Consider the following 16,763-nt stretch of genomic DNA (forward strand, 5'->3'; position numbering starts at 1 on the left):
CACGTCACCCCATCCTGTATTCCCCTGGGTGTCTAGTTTAAAAAAAATTGTGGGTTTGCTAGGTTTCCCTATGTGCCGGCAGAGCTAGTGTACAAAATCTACAGCTAGACACTTTCCAAAAAAAAGGGTCTGTTTTCAGTGTGACCTTGTTGCGGTTTGGGCCGTTTCCTGTCGCGGGCACTAAACCTACCCACACAAGTGAGGTACCATTTTTCTTGGGAGACTTTGGGGTACGGGGGGTAGGTGAAATTTTGTGGATCCGCACAGATGCCAGAACTTTCCACCACAGAAATGTGAGGAAAATGTGTTTTTTTTTACAAAGTTTGCAAGGGGTTTTGGGTAACAGAACCTGGTGAGTGCCACACAAGTCACCCCATCCTGGATTCCCCTGGGTGTCTAGTTTCCAGAAATGTAAAGGTTTGCTAGGTTTCACTAGATGCCTGCAGAGCTAAGGTACAAAATCTACAGCTATGCATTTTGCAAAAAAGGGTCAGTTTTCACTGTGAAAATGTGGTGTGTCCATGTTGCGTTTTGGGCTGTTTCCTGCTGCGGAGGACTAGGTCTACCCACACAAGTGAGGTACCATTTTCCTCGGGAGACTTTGGGAAATGCGGTGTGGGTCGAATTTTGTGGATCCACGCAGATTCCAGAACTTTCCACCACAGTAATGTGAGGAACATGTGTTTTTTTTACAAAGTTTGGGGTTTGCTAGGGATTCTGGGTAACAGAACCTGGTGAGAGCCAGACAAGTCACCCCATTCTGTATTCCCCTAGGTGTCTAGTTTTTGAAAATGTATAGGTTTCCTAGGTTTCGCTAGGTTATGGCAGAGCTAGGGTTCAAAATCTACAGCTAGCCACTTTGCAAAAAAAGGGACAGATTTTACTGTGAAAATATGGTGTGTCCATATTGCTTTTTGAGCCGTTTCCTGTCGCGGGCACTAGGCCTACCCACACAAGTAAGGTACCATTTTTCTCGGAAGACTTTGCGAAATGCGTGGTGCATGGAATTTTGTGGATGCACGCAGATCCCAAAACTTTCCATCACAGAAATGTGAGGAAAATATGTTTTTTTAATTAAGTTTGAGGTTTGCAAGGGATTCTGGGTAACGGAATCTAGTTAGAGCCACACACGTCACCCCATCCTGGATTCCCTTAGTGTCTAGTTTTAAAAAATATACAGGTTTGCTATGTTTCCCTAGGTGCCGGCTGAGCTAGGGCACATTCCGGAAAACAGTCAGTGCCTAGTGGGCTTTCTGCTGCCCTGGGGAGTGGGGAAATCAGGTACTATTGCCCCGAAATACCCCCGAGGGGGGCAGAAAGACTGTGGGTATTCATTTGGGGGGTGGGGGCATTGGGATGCCCATTCTGGTCAGCACCCACAGCGTATAAAAAAAACAGCATAATCGCTGGCGCATTGTGGGCTCTCTGCCCCCCCGGGGGGCAGATCAGGAGCTATTGCCCCCATCTGCCTCCTGGGTGGGCAGAAAGTCTTTTGTTTTCTTTGGGGGGGTAGGGTGGAGACATTTGCATGCCCATCCCCCACCTGTGTCTATAAAAAAACCAATCCCTGGCATCTAGGGTGCTTTCTGCCCCCCGGGGAGGCAGATTGGGGGCTACTGCTCCCATCAACACCCCAAGGGGGACAGAAAGACTGGAGTTTTGGGGGGAGGGGTGGGGGCATTGGAGTGCGAAGATCTGGCAAATTTTTTTGTCAAGAAGGTTGAGGACATTTATAAAAGCCGAGTGGTTGACCGCCAACTGCCTTCAACTGAATACCAACAAGTCTGAGGTGCTGTTGGTGGGAGGGAACCATGACTGCTGGAGTGAACTGTGGTGGCCCAAGAGTTTGGGTGTGGCTCCTACCCCTAAGCCTGTAGTGAAGAACCTGGGGTTTTGGATGGACGACTCGCTTAATTTCCAGATTTAGACAAAAAGGGTGTCAGGAACTTGTTTCGGTCTGTTGCGCGGGCTTAAACCGATTCTGGCCTTTTTTGATGCTTCGACCAGGCAGATTATTATTCAGGCCCTGATTTTGTCCAGGCTGGACTATGCCTGCTCGCTGTGCCTGGGAGCGAATAAATCTGAAATTCAGAGGCTACAGAGAGTCCAGAATGCAGCCGTAAGATCTCTTTTGGGCTTGCGCAAAACTTGTTCAGTGACCAGTGCAATTCGCCGCCTTCACTGGTTGCCTGTAGCCAGGCAAATTGAGTTTAAGGCACTGTGTATTGCCTTCAAAATTCTGAAATTTGCATCTCCCCAAATTCTGTCAGACGTTCTTCTACCTTACACTCCTACATGATCACTTTGATCTATGGGACAATGTTTGATAGTGATTCCCCGGGTGAGAAGAGTCCGTGCTGGTGGGCGCTCTTTTCGCAATAGAGCTGCCATTCTATGGAATTCTTTGCCGGCCCGCATTCGTGGGCTTACTAACTACTTTCTTTTTAGGAAAGCCATTAAGAAAGTTTTGTTCCCTTCCCTGTAGGCCTTTAGTGTTTTATGCGTACGGCTCTTTTGTTGCTTAGCGCCGGGACGCCTCTTAGCTGAGGCAGCTGTCCCGCTCTATAAAACCCGTTAACATAACATAACATAACATGTCTGCGGCTTGGCAGGAGGCAGAAAAAATGGGCGGCAGGTGGGAAATTTGCAGCAGAGAAATGGGTAAATGAACTTGGATAAAAACAATAGAAAATGAGAGAAAGGCAGATTATCAGGCGAGAAAAGCAATAGAAATGAAAGAAAAGCAGTTTAACAAGGAGAAAAGCAAAAGAGAATGGGAAACAAACAGACTACCGAAGAAAGAGCATTGCAGCAGCACAACAGAGAGCTGGGGAGAGATGCCCACTGTCACTTGGAGCATGCAGATTACTCTGGTCAGTCCTTCTTCTGGCAGACCTCACCAGCACCGGTCTCACAGCTTCTGGTTCTTCCTGGACAGTCACACCTCCTTCAAGATTGGCAGTCATGTTCCACCTTTCAGCAGGAAGGTTGACCAGACCAGGGGCACCCAAAATGGATCCCACAATTCTCCATTTACTATGGCCCACTAATCCACAGAATGCATGTACTATGAAGACCACATGCATAAATATGCACAACGTATGCATGTAATGTTAACAACAAGCACACAGAAGTGGAATTTTACACGAGTGGGATAATAGGCTAGTAGTTTGTGGTTCAGACAGATCACAAACAACGCAGGTGGTTGATAGCAATGAAGGGTGAAAATCCCAAGTTGCTGCGATTGTTCATCTCATTACAAGGTCTAGCTTTCACAGTGGGGCACAAAGCTAGAATAAATCATGGCACTGCAGATAGACATTCCATCTGACAACAGGACTTCTTCAACAGTGGATTAAGCAATGGTAGTCAGATCTGGGAGTGGTGTCTGATTGCATACATCTGGTATCCTGGCTTTTTAGGTCTCGCCTAGCGACGCAGTGCATGCGCTGCTCACTCCTGGCGAGATCTATTTTCGTTGCTTTTCTTGCGAAGCGAGGGTGGAAGCTCCACCCACGCCTCTTACTGGCACGCCTATCAAATCCGTGCTTTCTATTGGGAGGGAAGCATGTTTGGTTCCCTCCCTGTCTTCGCTCGGCGTGCCTGCCCGGACAAGGCATATTCACACGCCCAAACAAGACATATGCACGCGTATGTTGTAGGAGCACAGCGCGCTGCTTTGCTTTTGTTCTGCATAGGTCTTAGCAGGGCGTGTGCATAGCGCGCTCTCGCTTTCTTTACTCCCCGCGTTTACTTTGTTACCTCTCCGCTTTCCTTTAATTTGGATAGCCTGTATCTATTTATGTTTATGCCCTTCACCTTCTGCTACTTTTGTATTCCCACCGTTGTATAGAAGCATAGTATGAACCTCCATGCGTCTGTGTGATTTGCCCACACCTGCTCTGAATGTCCCATGAGTGAAAACTTCGCAGGAGACAGGGGTGCATAGGTGAGCTCCACGTGTGATCTTATTTGACTTCAGTTATAGCAATTGAGCAGGGACACCTAAAAACAATCATTTGTAAAAGAGAGCCATGGTAAAGGATATGTGTGGTAAGGATTGTGCCAGTGTGAAATTCAAAATCATTTGTTTAAACGATTTAGGTGGTCACCGATGTTTGAATTAAAGGCCAAGCGGCTATTATAAGAACATTCCGACCACCCCTACGACCTTGCAGTGTTCAAGAGTATGAATTTCAGCATTTCCCTGGCATATTGTTAGGAGGGGATCGTTTAGCAAGTTTTAACTCTTTGAATAAAATCCAACACTGAGGCTCCAACGGGGTTCGAACCCGTGATCTTTGGTTTACGAGACCGACACCTTACCACTTGGCCACTGAGCCGCCACGAACAAACTGCATTCTGGGCATCATATGATTACGTCATTTTGGATCCGATCAACGCCTCCTCTTTCGATTTAATCGTATTACTTTTATATTTGTTGTTGGCTTTTTATGCGACCCCTGATTTTCTGAAAGCCAGAGCACCGCGAATGCTGGCTTTACAATTGTTTTTTATAACTGGGCTTCGGATCTCTTTCAGGATCGCGTGCAGTCAAAATAACTGCTTTTGGTGCGCGTGCATTCTTCTAACACCGTCCTCGCTTTCTAATTGGAGACATAAGCTGGTAGGTGATAGGTTCTAGGCTCCGGTAGGCACCGGGTTTAGATCACGCTGGTGTACCGCACGCTGCGCAGGGGCGTAGAGCTGGCACACACACGGAATACAGTCCTGCCCCGCCCATTTGTTTATCACTATTCATGATCGGATTGGCAAGGCAGGCAATCGGACATGGGCTGATGGGCCTGTTGCCGAATCCAATTAGTGGGAAATTTAGTTTTGGTGGACTAAGCAGTCCAATCAGTCAGAGCCATCCCTGTCTTCACAGTGCACAACTAACAAGCATTTGCATTGCAATAGGTCTCGCATTTACGCAAGTTTGAGCTATGGCATTGTAAATGACAATACCTTTTATTTCAGTTTTGGTTTTTAAAACATACATAAAAGGCATTGTCATTTACAATGCCAATAGCTTAAACTCGCGTAAATGCGAGACCTATTGCATTGCAAATGCTTGTTTTTGTTTGGCCCTGGCATCACTCAGCAAAATTCTGTTTTTATGCTGCAAGAGTACACTGCATGTCCTTCTTAATTGTTCTTGTAAAATTGGGGGAATTACTTTAATAACTGTGGGGAATGAATTGAAAAACTGTTCTTAATTTGCTTTTAGAAAGTTATGTTATGTTATATTAACCAGCATTTGTAACGTGCGCGGCTACTCGGAAGTGTCTTGGCACGAAAACCTATGCAGAGGAGAGTGGAAGTGAGAGACGCGGCTGAGAGACTAATCAAAAAGCAACGTTTTTAACTGCTTTTTGAACAGCCTAAGGTCTTGGTTGTTCCTGAGCTCAAAAGGCAGGCTATTCCAGGCCATTGCTGCCCTTACAGAGAGGGACCTACCTCCCATTCTGGCGAGGTGGTGACGATGGAAAGCAGCAAGACATTGTCCCCGGACCTGAGATGTCTGTTTCTGCATGTAGAACTCGAAGTGCAAATAAAAATGCAATTTTTTTTATTGGAATTGCACGTTGCACTTTGCTGAAATCTTCTTCCGGGAGTTCAGACGTCCATTTTAGAGCAGTCATCTTTTGGCGCTTTAGTGGTTGGTGGGCACCAATGTTTAATGTGCCTTCCACCGCAGATGCACAGCGGCTAAGTTGGGTTTTTATGCTGCTAGAGCAAACTGCCAGTCTTTCTTAATTGTTCTTGTAAAATTGGGGGAAATAATTGAATAACTGGGGTGAATAGATAGAAAAACTGTTCTTAACTTGCTTTTAGAAAGTATATGAATGTAATGTTTTTATTGGAATTGCACGTTGCACATTGCTGAACTCCTCTTCTGGGAGTTCTGACGTCCCTTTTAGAACGGCCATCCTTTGGTTTTGGTGCTCTAGTGGTTGGCGGGCACCAGTATTTAGTGTGCCTTCCACCGAGGACATGCAGCGGCTAAGCTGGGTTTTTATGCTGCTAGAGCTAACTGCCAGTCTTTCTTAACTGTTCTTGTAAAATTGGGAGAATGAATTGAATAGCTATGAGGGAATTTATTGGAAAACTGTTCTTAACTCGCTTTTAGAAAGTATAAGAATGTAATCTTTTTTATTGGAAGTGCACGTTGCACTTTGCTAAACCCCTCTTCTGGGAGTTCGGACTGCCATCTTTTGGTTTTGGCGCACTAGTGGTTGGCTAGTGCCAATATTTAACGTGCCTTCCACCGCGGACGTGCAGCGGCTAAGTTGGGTTTTTATGCTGCTAGAGCAAACTGCCAGTCTTCCTTATTTGTTCTTGTAAAATTGGGGGAATTCATTGAATAACTGGAGGGGGGAATGAATTGAAAAACTGTTCTTAACTCGCTATTAGAAAGTATACAAATGTAGGTGCACATGCATCAAAATAGGCAATTGCGATTCTTTAATTGCGATTTTTAAGGAATCGCAATTATGGAATCGCAATTGCCTATGCAGGAATCGCAAAACAAATTACACATTCCTTAATTGCGGATCGCAAATTGCGAGTCGCAATTAAGGAATGACTTCCAATTAGGTGCGCAATGCAATTTCAAGGGTGTAAGGGTGCCAAAAGGACACCCTGTTGCACCCCTGAAATTTCCATTTTACCACATGTTGCACACACACATGCCCCAGGGCTTGTGTGAGTGTAACATGGGACTTTGAAAGATGCACTGTAGTGCATTATGCAAATAAATCGCAAATTACCATCAACTTTAGATTGATGGTAATTTGCGATTCCTATTTGCTTAATGCATTGCATTTAAGGAATCACAATTTGCCATTCCATAAATGCAATCGCAATTTAAGTAATCGCAAATTTAGTGATTCCTTAAATTGCGATTTTTGCATTTGGGATGGTGTATCCCAAATGCAAAAATACCAATCGCAAAGGGGCAGATTCTGCTAATTTGCCCGTTTGCGACCGTTTTTTTTCGTTGATGCATGTGGCCTCTAATCTTTTTCATTGGAATTGCACGTTGCACTTTGCTGAACTACTCTTCCAAAAGTTCGGACGTCCCTTTTAGAGTGGTCATCTTTTGGTTTCAGTTGGAGGGCACCGGTATTTAATGTGCATTCCACCGCGGACGTGCAGCGGGCACGCCATTGGCGCACCAATGGCGTGGACACGGCCAGCGCTAGCCACGCTGCCCAAACTCAGTCAGGTATTTCTATGACATCGGCATTTCTAAAAACATTGAATACTACTTCTAAGCATTGTGAGATTTGTCTTGCTCACTGAAAGGCCCTTTGACTTGCCTAAACTGCAGAACTGTTCTTGACTCTCTCGCAGAAACCCCTATTGCCCTTATTAACAGGTCATTAGCAATACCACTATGTGGGGGAGCTTATTAAGGCCTGTTCTCTGTGCAAAATGCCCAAGAAATCAATGACTTGATTATTGACTCGCAGCTTGATTTTCTTTTTATCATGGAATCGTGGCTTAAGGAATGGTGCAATCCTGATATTGTCCAGTCTCTACCTTTAGACTACACTATTTGTAGACAGGATAGAATGAAGTCCCGTGGAGACAGGCTAGCTCTCATCTACTGAGATTCCTATCAATGTCTTAACTATGATTTAGTCCATCTGAAAGGGACAGAAAGCCTCGGTTTCTGTTTTAAGCTCAGCTTCTCCCTCTCAATTGCAGGGGGGCTTATCTATCGACCTACTGGCCCCAGCTCCTGTTTTTTAGAATCCTTAGGTGATGCCTTAGCCCCACAGATTCTCTGGTATTCTAATTTTACTTTCTTGGCAGACTTCAATCTCCACCTTGAATATATGATGGACCTGGAATAGTAAATTTGTCGGACACTCTAGACACCTACGAGCTTTATCAGTTGGTAGTCTTCCCTACACATTCTGCAGGACACACTCTGGATGGCATCTGTTTTAATCTTCTAACACTTACAGTTGAATCACCAATCCGACAGGCGTGGTCAGACCATATGCTGATCCCGTTCAGTATCAATCCTCAGGGAACCAGCTCTCATCCTACCCCTTAAGCATCAACACTGCTAACAACAAATAAATGGGTCAAGCTGATGGCTGACCCCGAGCTGATCAGATTTGCATCAGCGTCCAGGCCCATTTTGTCGGGAAACGCTACGTGCGATGTCTGGCATTTTAAGACCTGCATTACCCAGGTGAACAATAAACTAGCGCCAATAGTTCAAGTAAAGAGGAAACGGAATCCCCAGCTCCCAGCCCCATGGTACACTCAGGCATAAGCAGATTACCATCTTCACTGTAAGCAGCTGGAGCTGTGGTGGGGAAGAGCCTACAAGACAGAAGATCTAGTGCAATTTAGATTGTCCCTAAAAACTTACCATTCACAGATCAAGTTAGCTAAAAAGGTTTACTTTTCTAAGCAAATTACAGAAGCCCAGCATGATCAAAAATCTATCTTCACAATTGTTAAATCATTCCTACAACCGAAAGGATATCCCCCCTCACAGATCCTATGAAAACAAATTATTTTGAAGAAAAAATCCAGAACAGTCAAAGCGAGTTCAGTACTGCCCCTTTGTCTATACAAGATTTGGAGTTGGACCCTTCCTATTCAGGATCCTCCCTTCAAGCCTTTCATAGCATCAGCTTATCTCTGTCCCGACAAGCAATCTTTTTGTGCAAATCAAGCTCTCCTTTTGACCCCTGCCCTCTGTCCATTTTCCATGCCATCATGGACATTGTGAGCCCTGTGATTAATAAGATCATAAACTCCTCAATAGCCATGGCAGAAGTCCCTACGGAGTGGAAACTTGCTGCTGTTAAACCACTACAGACGAAACATGTAGCAGACCCCTCTACCCTTTCTAACCTCCGTCCTATCTCACTACTCCCTGCCCTTGGGAAAATTGGTAAATAACCAACTTTCAAATTTTCTGGAAGAGGTCAATATTCTACACCCCGACAGACTGGATTCTATCCTAAATATTCTACGGAGTCAGCTCTGCTTGAAGTTGCAGACACGTTAAAACTAACTCTGGATGCTAGAAAGAATGCAGTGCTGATTTTATTCGCTCTATCAGCTGCATTCGATACTATCTCCCATGACATCCTATTACAGCATATTAAAAGTTGCAACATTTCCCATCTGGCCCTGGCCTGGTTGAAATCTTTCCTTGCAGATCGCAGGCATACAGTAGCACTAGGAACATATTTTCACCTAAAAAGACAATCACTTCGAGCGTACCGCAGGGCTCATCTCTTAACCCTGGATTGTTTAATATTTACATGGCCCCACTTATTTCATTGATATCATCCTTCGGTATCGAAACAACCTCATATGCAGATGATACGCAGCTGATTCTAGTTCTAGACAAAGAATCAACTGATTCAGAGTGCAATTTAAAGCCCTGCATAATGGACGTTATTCGGTGGATACAATCAAACCATCTTAAATGCAATACAGATAAAATGGAGATTATTGAGTTGTAATTGTAATTGCATTTATATAGAGCTTACTACCCCTGATGAGGCGTCAAAGTGCTTTTTCGGCAAGAAGCACTCTACTCTGGAACCCATAAAGGATTAGTGGTAAATTAGTATAGTGAAAATATTAAAGTAATTTGAGTTGTGGATATGTCAGTCAGTTATTTGGAATGAGGAGGATAGTGGAGGGATAGAAGAGAGAAAAAGTTTGCATTTATATAGCACTTGCTACCCTTGATGGGGTGTTGAAGCGCTTTTTCAGTGAGTAGCACGCTCCTTCGGAACCCAGGAAGGATTAGTGGTGAATTAGTATAGTGAAAATAGGAAAGTAATTTGAGTGGTGGATATGTTAGTCAGTTATCTGGATTGAGAAGCATAGTGAAGGGCTAGAGAAGGGAAAAGCGTTTGCATTTATATAGCGCTTGCTACCCCTGAGGAGGTGTTGAAGTGCTTTTGCTTTTTAGGCGAGTAGAACGCTACTCTGGATCCCATAAAGGATTAGTGGTGAATTAGTATAGTGAAATATTAAATTAATTTGAGTGGTGAACATGTTAGTCTGTTATTTGTATTGAAAATGATAGTGGAGGATTAGAAGGGAAGGATTTAGAATTGTATTTTTGGGGGAGCTTATAGAAGTAGGAGGAAGCTTGAGATGAGTAAAAGGGAGGTGGAGGGGGATGAGTGAAAGGAAGGTGGAGGGGAAGAGTCAGAGGGAAGATTTAGAAAGGCTTGTTTTGGGGGGTCAGAATAGTAAAAAGAGGTATTAGATGATGCAAGGACAGGTGGAGTAGGGAAGAGTCTCAAAAGGGTTGTTTTGTGGGACCATAGTAGTGGTATGGGGTTTGGGATAAATGAGAGAGTAGAGGTAATGGATATATTGATGGAGGTATAGAGTGAGAATAGTCTAGTGCACTGGAAAAAGTAGAAAGAGGTTTGAGATAAGTCTGAGAGTTGAGCTGGAGGATATATTGAGAGCGGTATTGGGTGAAAATAGGGTAGTGCATTGTATATGCTGAGTTTAGAAGAAAAGTAATAAATAGGTCAAAGTAATAAATATATAGATCCAAAAGTAATAAAGATGTAGATCCATAACTACACGGAAGGTATATAGATGCATAAAGGAAGGTAGCATATAGATTAAAGATGTAGTACATAAATTCTGGCTTTCAAATGTTGTTGTACTTCAAAATAGTTTTAGTTATTTTTATATACATATATATTTGTTTTGTAGATCAATAGTGAACCAATTGTAGATAAATAGTTATGATACAAAGATTACATTATTTATGCAGTCACTTATATACATTTTAAAAACATAGAATAATGTAACTATCAGTAATATATACATTTGTTAAGCAGAATTAATGAATATATATAATAATTTTTTTAAGCATAAGAATTCTACACGTTTATACAAAGCAATACACATATATAGGTAGATATCCATAGTACAAATTAAATGCTTATATACAGAGAGATATGCTATATATTTATCTGTTTGCGTATGGTGCTTATGTGGGGAAGAGACAATTCTTGAGCAGTTTTCTGAACATGAGGTGGTTATCCGTGGATCTTATTTTGGGGGGGTAAAGAGTTCCATAGTTTGGCTGCTTGAACAGAGAAGGGTATGCCACCCATGTTTTTTTTTCTTGTATCTTGGGATTTTGAGGCGAGGTGCTACTCTAGAGGGGAGGTTCCTTTCACCACGTTTGGTGATTTTATTCCTGATAAAGAGTGGTCCTGTTCCATGTATCACTTTGTGAGTGATACAAAGCAGCTTGAATGTGGATCTTCTGGCAACCAATAACCAATGCAGAGCTTTCAAGGCAGGGGACATGTGGTCTTGCGGTTTTATGCGTAAGAGTAGCCTGGCAGCCGAATTCTGAATCCGTTGTAGTCTTTTCATGGTCGTTAAAGGTGATCCATGGTAGAGGCTATTGTCGTAATCGAGTTTGGACAAAACAAGGGAGATGGTAGCCTGGACCATGTGTGGAAATCCCAAATGGGGAAAGATTAATCGCAGAGGTTTTATAGTAACAAAGCTTGATCTTGCTAGTTTGTTCACTTGGGCATTCATCAACAGCTTGGAGTCCATGGTCATTCTGAGGTTTCTGACTTCCTTCGATATTTTAGGCGGTGTTCCCAGATAATCAGGCCACATGGCCAGTGGGTCATAATGTTATGGCTCCATGTCATCCATTGATCCACAGTAATGAGACAGCTGAAAATTGGTGAGTTTCCAATATTTTTGGGGCATTGCATTTGAAGGAGTATTTGTTGTCATCTGCATAGTTATAGCACATGGGGTAAAATTGATCGATCAGTGCCGATAATGACTTAATGCAGATGTTGAAAAGCATGAGTGAGATGATCGAGCCTTGAGGCACCTGCTTTTGTGAAGTACAGTTTGGACGAGAAAGGTGGGGTATGGATGACATTAGTTCTGTTGCAAAGGGAGGACGCGATCCAGTCTAGAGCAGTCCCCTCTCTCCCGGCTTCGTGGAGTCTTTGTATCACAGTGTCATGGTCAACTGTGTCAAAGGCAGCCGACAGGTCCAAGAGAAGTAGCGCAGCAACCCCGTTTCAGTCAACTGTGTTCTTCAGGTCATCCCAGATGGCAAGGAGGGCTGATTCTGTGCCTCTTCCTGGACGGAATCCCATTTTGGAGTCTAAAAGTATGGCATTCTCTTCAGTGAATTGTCACATCTGGGCGAAACCTGCTCTTTCTATCAGTTTGCCCTGGAAAGCCCCATTTGAAATCGGTCTGTAGTTGTCAGGGTTCAGCTGGTCCAAGTTTGTTTTTTTCAGTAATGGGCATATGTATGACTTTTTGAGTTCTTCTGGAAATATTCCAGTAGTTAAGGAGTTATTGATGATTCTCCTTACTGGAGTGGCAGCAGAAGTTGTTAGAAGAATTGTTTTGAAGGTTTGCGGTGGACGAGGGTCAGAAGGGCTGCTGGCAGGCCTGCTTGCTTTGACCAGGTCCATAAATTCATCATGTGAAATGTGTTGGAAGGAACAGAGAGTATTCTAGGATTTTAGCTTCGCGAAAGGGTTAGTACTGATGCTTTGTCTCTGTTTTAAGTATGAGTCCAATGTGTCAGCTTTGTCTGCCCAATTTGCGAGTTTGTCTGTGAACTGGGATGAGCTGCTTCTAGGCAATTAGGTTTACGAAATTCATTGTGAATTTTATAGAATCCTTTATTTGCACATTTTGAATTCTGTCTGAATAGTATTTTTTTCTGCGCTTTTTTGATAGCCAACTTGTACAATCTGTTACTTTTCTGTAGGCGAAGTTTGTCTTGGTTGGCGTTTGTTTTGAACCAGGCATGTGACAGCTTTCTAATTTGTTGTTTTATCTCTTTTGTCTCTGTATTTCTCCAATGTGCTTGTTTTCTTTTGTTCTGTTGTGTGGTGTTTAGTGGTATCAGGATATCAAAAGCCTCCTGTAGCCACTCCTATAGTTTTTTAACAGAATTTATTGTTTCTAGATCTCTACTGGATGTTAGTTGTGTTTCTAAGTATTCCAAATAGAGTTTGTTCCACAGCTGATAGGTGGATGCACATAAGGTGGTTTTAGGTGCGTCGCTTAGTGTTGTTTTATGTTGAAAGGCAAGCAAATGGTGGTCTGACCATGTGACTGGAGTCATTGTTTGAAAGGTAATTAATTCTGTATTAGCAAAAATGATATCTAGGATGTGTCCAGCGATGTGTACGGGTTTGTGAACGATCGGATACAGGTTCAGTACTTCTAGGCCAGCGATGATTGTTTTCGGAGGGGGCATATTTGGTTTGTCAAACCAAATGTTGAAGACACCCAGAACACATAGGTTGGAGTGTGGTGTAATCAGGTTTGAAACCATGTCTAGAAGTGCGTCTGGAAGGTTGCCTTGCTAGGTGGAGGTCTGTAAAGGAGCAGGAAGTTACAGGAGGACAACATTGTAGGATTGCATCTGGTGAAAAGGGCCTCACAATCTTTTATGGAGATGTCGTCAACTTTGTGATATGCAATGTTTGCCTGACCACAACAGCTAGGCCACCTCCTTTTTTGCCTATATGATTTTTGGTGATCATTTGATAGCCTAGAGGAACAGCTTCATGCAGGACTGGAGCCATATCATCGCCCAACCATGATTCAATAATGAATAGTATGTCTGATTTTGCGACAGTGAGGAGGTCGTGGACGTGATGTTTGTTCTTAGAGCGATCGAGCATTTATTAGTAGGCAGTTTAGAGACTGTGCTTTGGAGATGGTGTGACTTTGTTTTGTTGAGGAGTGAGCAGTATTTTGTGGGCATGCAGCTGGTGTGTCCTTAGTGTTGGTATTAGCTGTATGAGGATAGCAATCGTGTGGCTGTTCTGTATCGTGTTCCTCGTCCAGCAGGCTAAGAAGGCAGTTTGACGGGTCTGTGTGTGTAGGTGGGGAAAACGGTGTTTGAGAGTGAGTTGGTGTGCTGTGTTGTTTTTGTAGTGTAACCTTGTTGTGCAGTAGACATAGAGAAGCAAATTTGTGAGGTGTGGCACTTTACTATTTTTGTTTGCTTCTGTTTAGGGCTGAAGATGTATGAGTTCAGGGTGGCGGTGCAGCATGTGGGTCATTCAGTAAGGTTCTAAATTGTCCAATGGGTGAGAGGTGTTTAAAAGAGGGTTGTTGTGATCCTGTATGTGTGTTAGGTGTGGTGGAAGAAAGAAAGCTTGGTATTGGAGTTTGTTCATTTGTGTAATTTGAAAGGTGGGTGTATGTTTGTAGTTTTTGATGGCGAGTATAAGGGTTGTTGCGATTGAGGGATTTTGTTGTGCTGGTGTGCGTGATATGTTGTGTTTTTGAGGAGTAATGAAAGGGGATGCTGATGTATTTGTTTTATGAGATGGATTTGTTAGTATAGTATTGCTTGTGAGAGAAAATTGTAAGATAAAGAGGGTGGTGATGTGTTTGTGAGTAGAGTGTATGTTGTGTGTAAGAAGGAATGAAGTAGAGTGTCATGACCCAACGGAGGGGGCGCCACGGAGCAGGTACAGGTTGATCTGTGTGACTGGGGGCTTAGAAACTACATCTCCCATGATGCATTGGGGAGGAATCACGTTATGTATTTAAGCCCCGCCTCCCTAAGAAACAGGGCTTGTCACTCTGTCGGACCCTGTGATACAGCGAGTGCCTCTTACCTGGAAGCCGGGTACAGCGGGGACGATGCTAGATAATCCCTTCCCCTAAGAGGCGACCCCTGCGCGCAGTTTGTCTCTCACGCCACAGGTGACGCCACAGGTGACACCCCTACCGGGGAAAGGAAAAAAGGGACAAAGGAAACAAAAACAGCGTTGCCTCCAGTCATCGGAAAGGAATGAAGATAAAGGTGACGACCCTTCTCTCCTGCACTCTACCCCTATGCCCTGTAATGGAGACACAACATACATACATTAGTTTTCAAGTTACGGCACCTCCCCGTCTCCCCCCCTATAGTTCAGTCTACGTTCATTCACTTACATGTGTGGGTGCAGAGCGGAGTCGTGGAGAAACAGGTAGGTCACAACATAAAGAAAACCATCAAGGCATAAATGTGGGTACACAGTCTTGTATAAAACTAGAAACGTTTACTTATCCTTCCGATGAGTATCCAGCGGTCCTCTCACCACTGAAGGCAAGCTTGAAGAAAATGATATGGTGAAGCTCCTTTCCAATACAGCTGCCACGTGGTGTATGTGTTCTTCCAGGGAAGATGAGTAGACCAGAATGTCATTGATGTATACGATGCAGGATACCTCCAGCAGTCCCCTCAATACCTCAACCATGAAGTATGGAAGGCGGCGGGGGCATTGCAAAAACCAAAAGGCATCACTTGATATTCATACAAGCCAAACTTGGTTCTAAAGGCCGTCTTCCACTCATCCCCCCGCCGCACTCGGACCAAATGATATGCTCCCCGGAGATCCAATTTCGTAAAGACCTTGGCTCCTTTCAGTTGATCTAACAGTACCGGGATGAGGGGGAGGGGATACCGATTCTTTTTGGTAATACGGTTCAGAGCTCTGTAATCTATGCATGCCCTCAAGCCTCCCTCACGCTTCGGACTAAAAAAAAGAGGAGATGATGCAGGAGAGGAGGAATGCCGAATAAAGCCATTGGCCAATAGAGAGCTGAGGTATTGCTGTAAATAGGTCGTTTCTGCCTCTGTAAGAGCATAGATGCGGCTGCACGGAACACTGGCTCCAGGTTCTAAATCAATAACGCAATCGTATGCCCGATGAGGCGGTAGTTTATTTGCCTCTTGCTCGTTGAACACATCGCTATATCTCTGGTATTCTGGGGGTAACATTGAAATACAACCCACGTTCGTGAGGCCACCGCCTCCAGCCAGAAACACCGCCGGGTTTTCCTCCTTGGTTCGTTCCTCCATTCTGTCAGGAGTACAGTGTTTGGTACAATAAGGAGAGTTCAAAGTGACGGTTCGAGCTGCCCATTGGATGTGAGGATCATGGAGTGTCAGCCAGGGCATTCCCAAAATCAAAGTGAACTGAGGGGCATCTATCAGGTCGAACTGTATGGATTCGCTGTATCTTTCTCCCACTGTCATTTGGAGCGGTTGCGTGTGGTATTCCACTGGTCCCGAAGTTAATTCTGTGCCATCCACGGCTTTTACCATCTCCGGTGTTTTCTTTTTTACACTCTATATGCCCACTTCCTTGGCATATGTTTGATCCATGAAATTGCCTGTAGCACCGGAGTCTAGCAAGGCGTGCACTGACACCAACCCGACGTCAGTCACATTCAGTTTGACGCACACGTTCATATGTGCGACCGCGCTTTGGAGTGTTCTACAGTTTGAGAGTTGATCCACATCTATCTGCCAGCTGTATATATAAAAGTGGTAACCCAACTACCCCATTTCGTTCCAGATCCAAGCTCACTCTGACAAAGGAAAAGAGTGCTCCATAGTGTACACAAAGAGATATTGTGCCACCCAGCCTGGTGGCTGCCTGACAGCCAGTTTCCCCGAGGTTAAGGGACATCACCTGAAACCTTAATCTCTTGTGGGAGGAGCTGTATATCATTCCTAAAGTGCCTAACAGCCTGCCTGTGTGCTGTAAGAGGGAAGGAGCATGCATTGCCCTGCAGGAGGAGATTCTGTCCCGAAAGTAGTGCGATCCAGCTTATCCCCAGTTGCTGTGGGGCACCCAAAAGGAGACTGATCAAGAGTGAACCAGAGAATCCTTGAGCCAGAGGACCTCTGAAGACACCCCTGACAGTCCCAAGTGAGAACCGAGATT

General features: G+C 44.2%; 1 non-coding gene across 1 annotated transcript; it reads right to left on the reverse strand.

The window, feature by feature from the left end:
• Window positions 1–4,271: 4,271 nt before the first annotated feature.
• TRNAT-CGU (transfer RNA threonine (anticodon CGU)) lies at window positions 4,272–4,343 on the reverse strand. Its single transcript has one exon. It is a non-coding gene; the product is annotated as a tRNA-Thr (tRNA).
• Between the last annotated feature and the right edge of the window lie 12,420 nt (window positions 4,344–16,763).

Source organism: Triturus cristatus, chromosome 3_2 (assembly GCF_964204655.1).
Source record: "Triturus cristatus chromosome 3_2, aTriCri1.1, whole genome shotgun sequence".
NCBI lineage: Eukaryota > Metazoa > Chordata > Amphibia > Caudata > Salamandridae > Triturus > Triturus cristatus.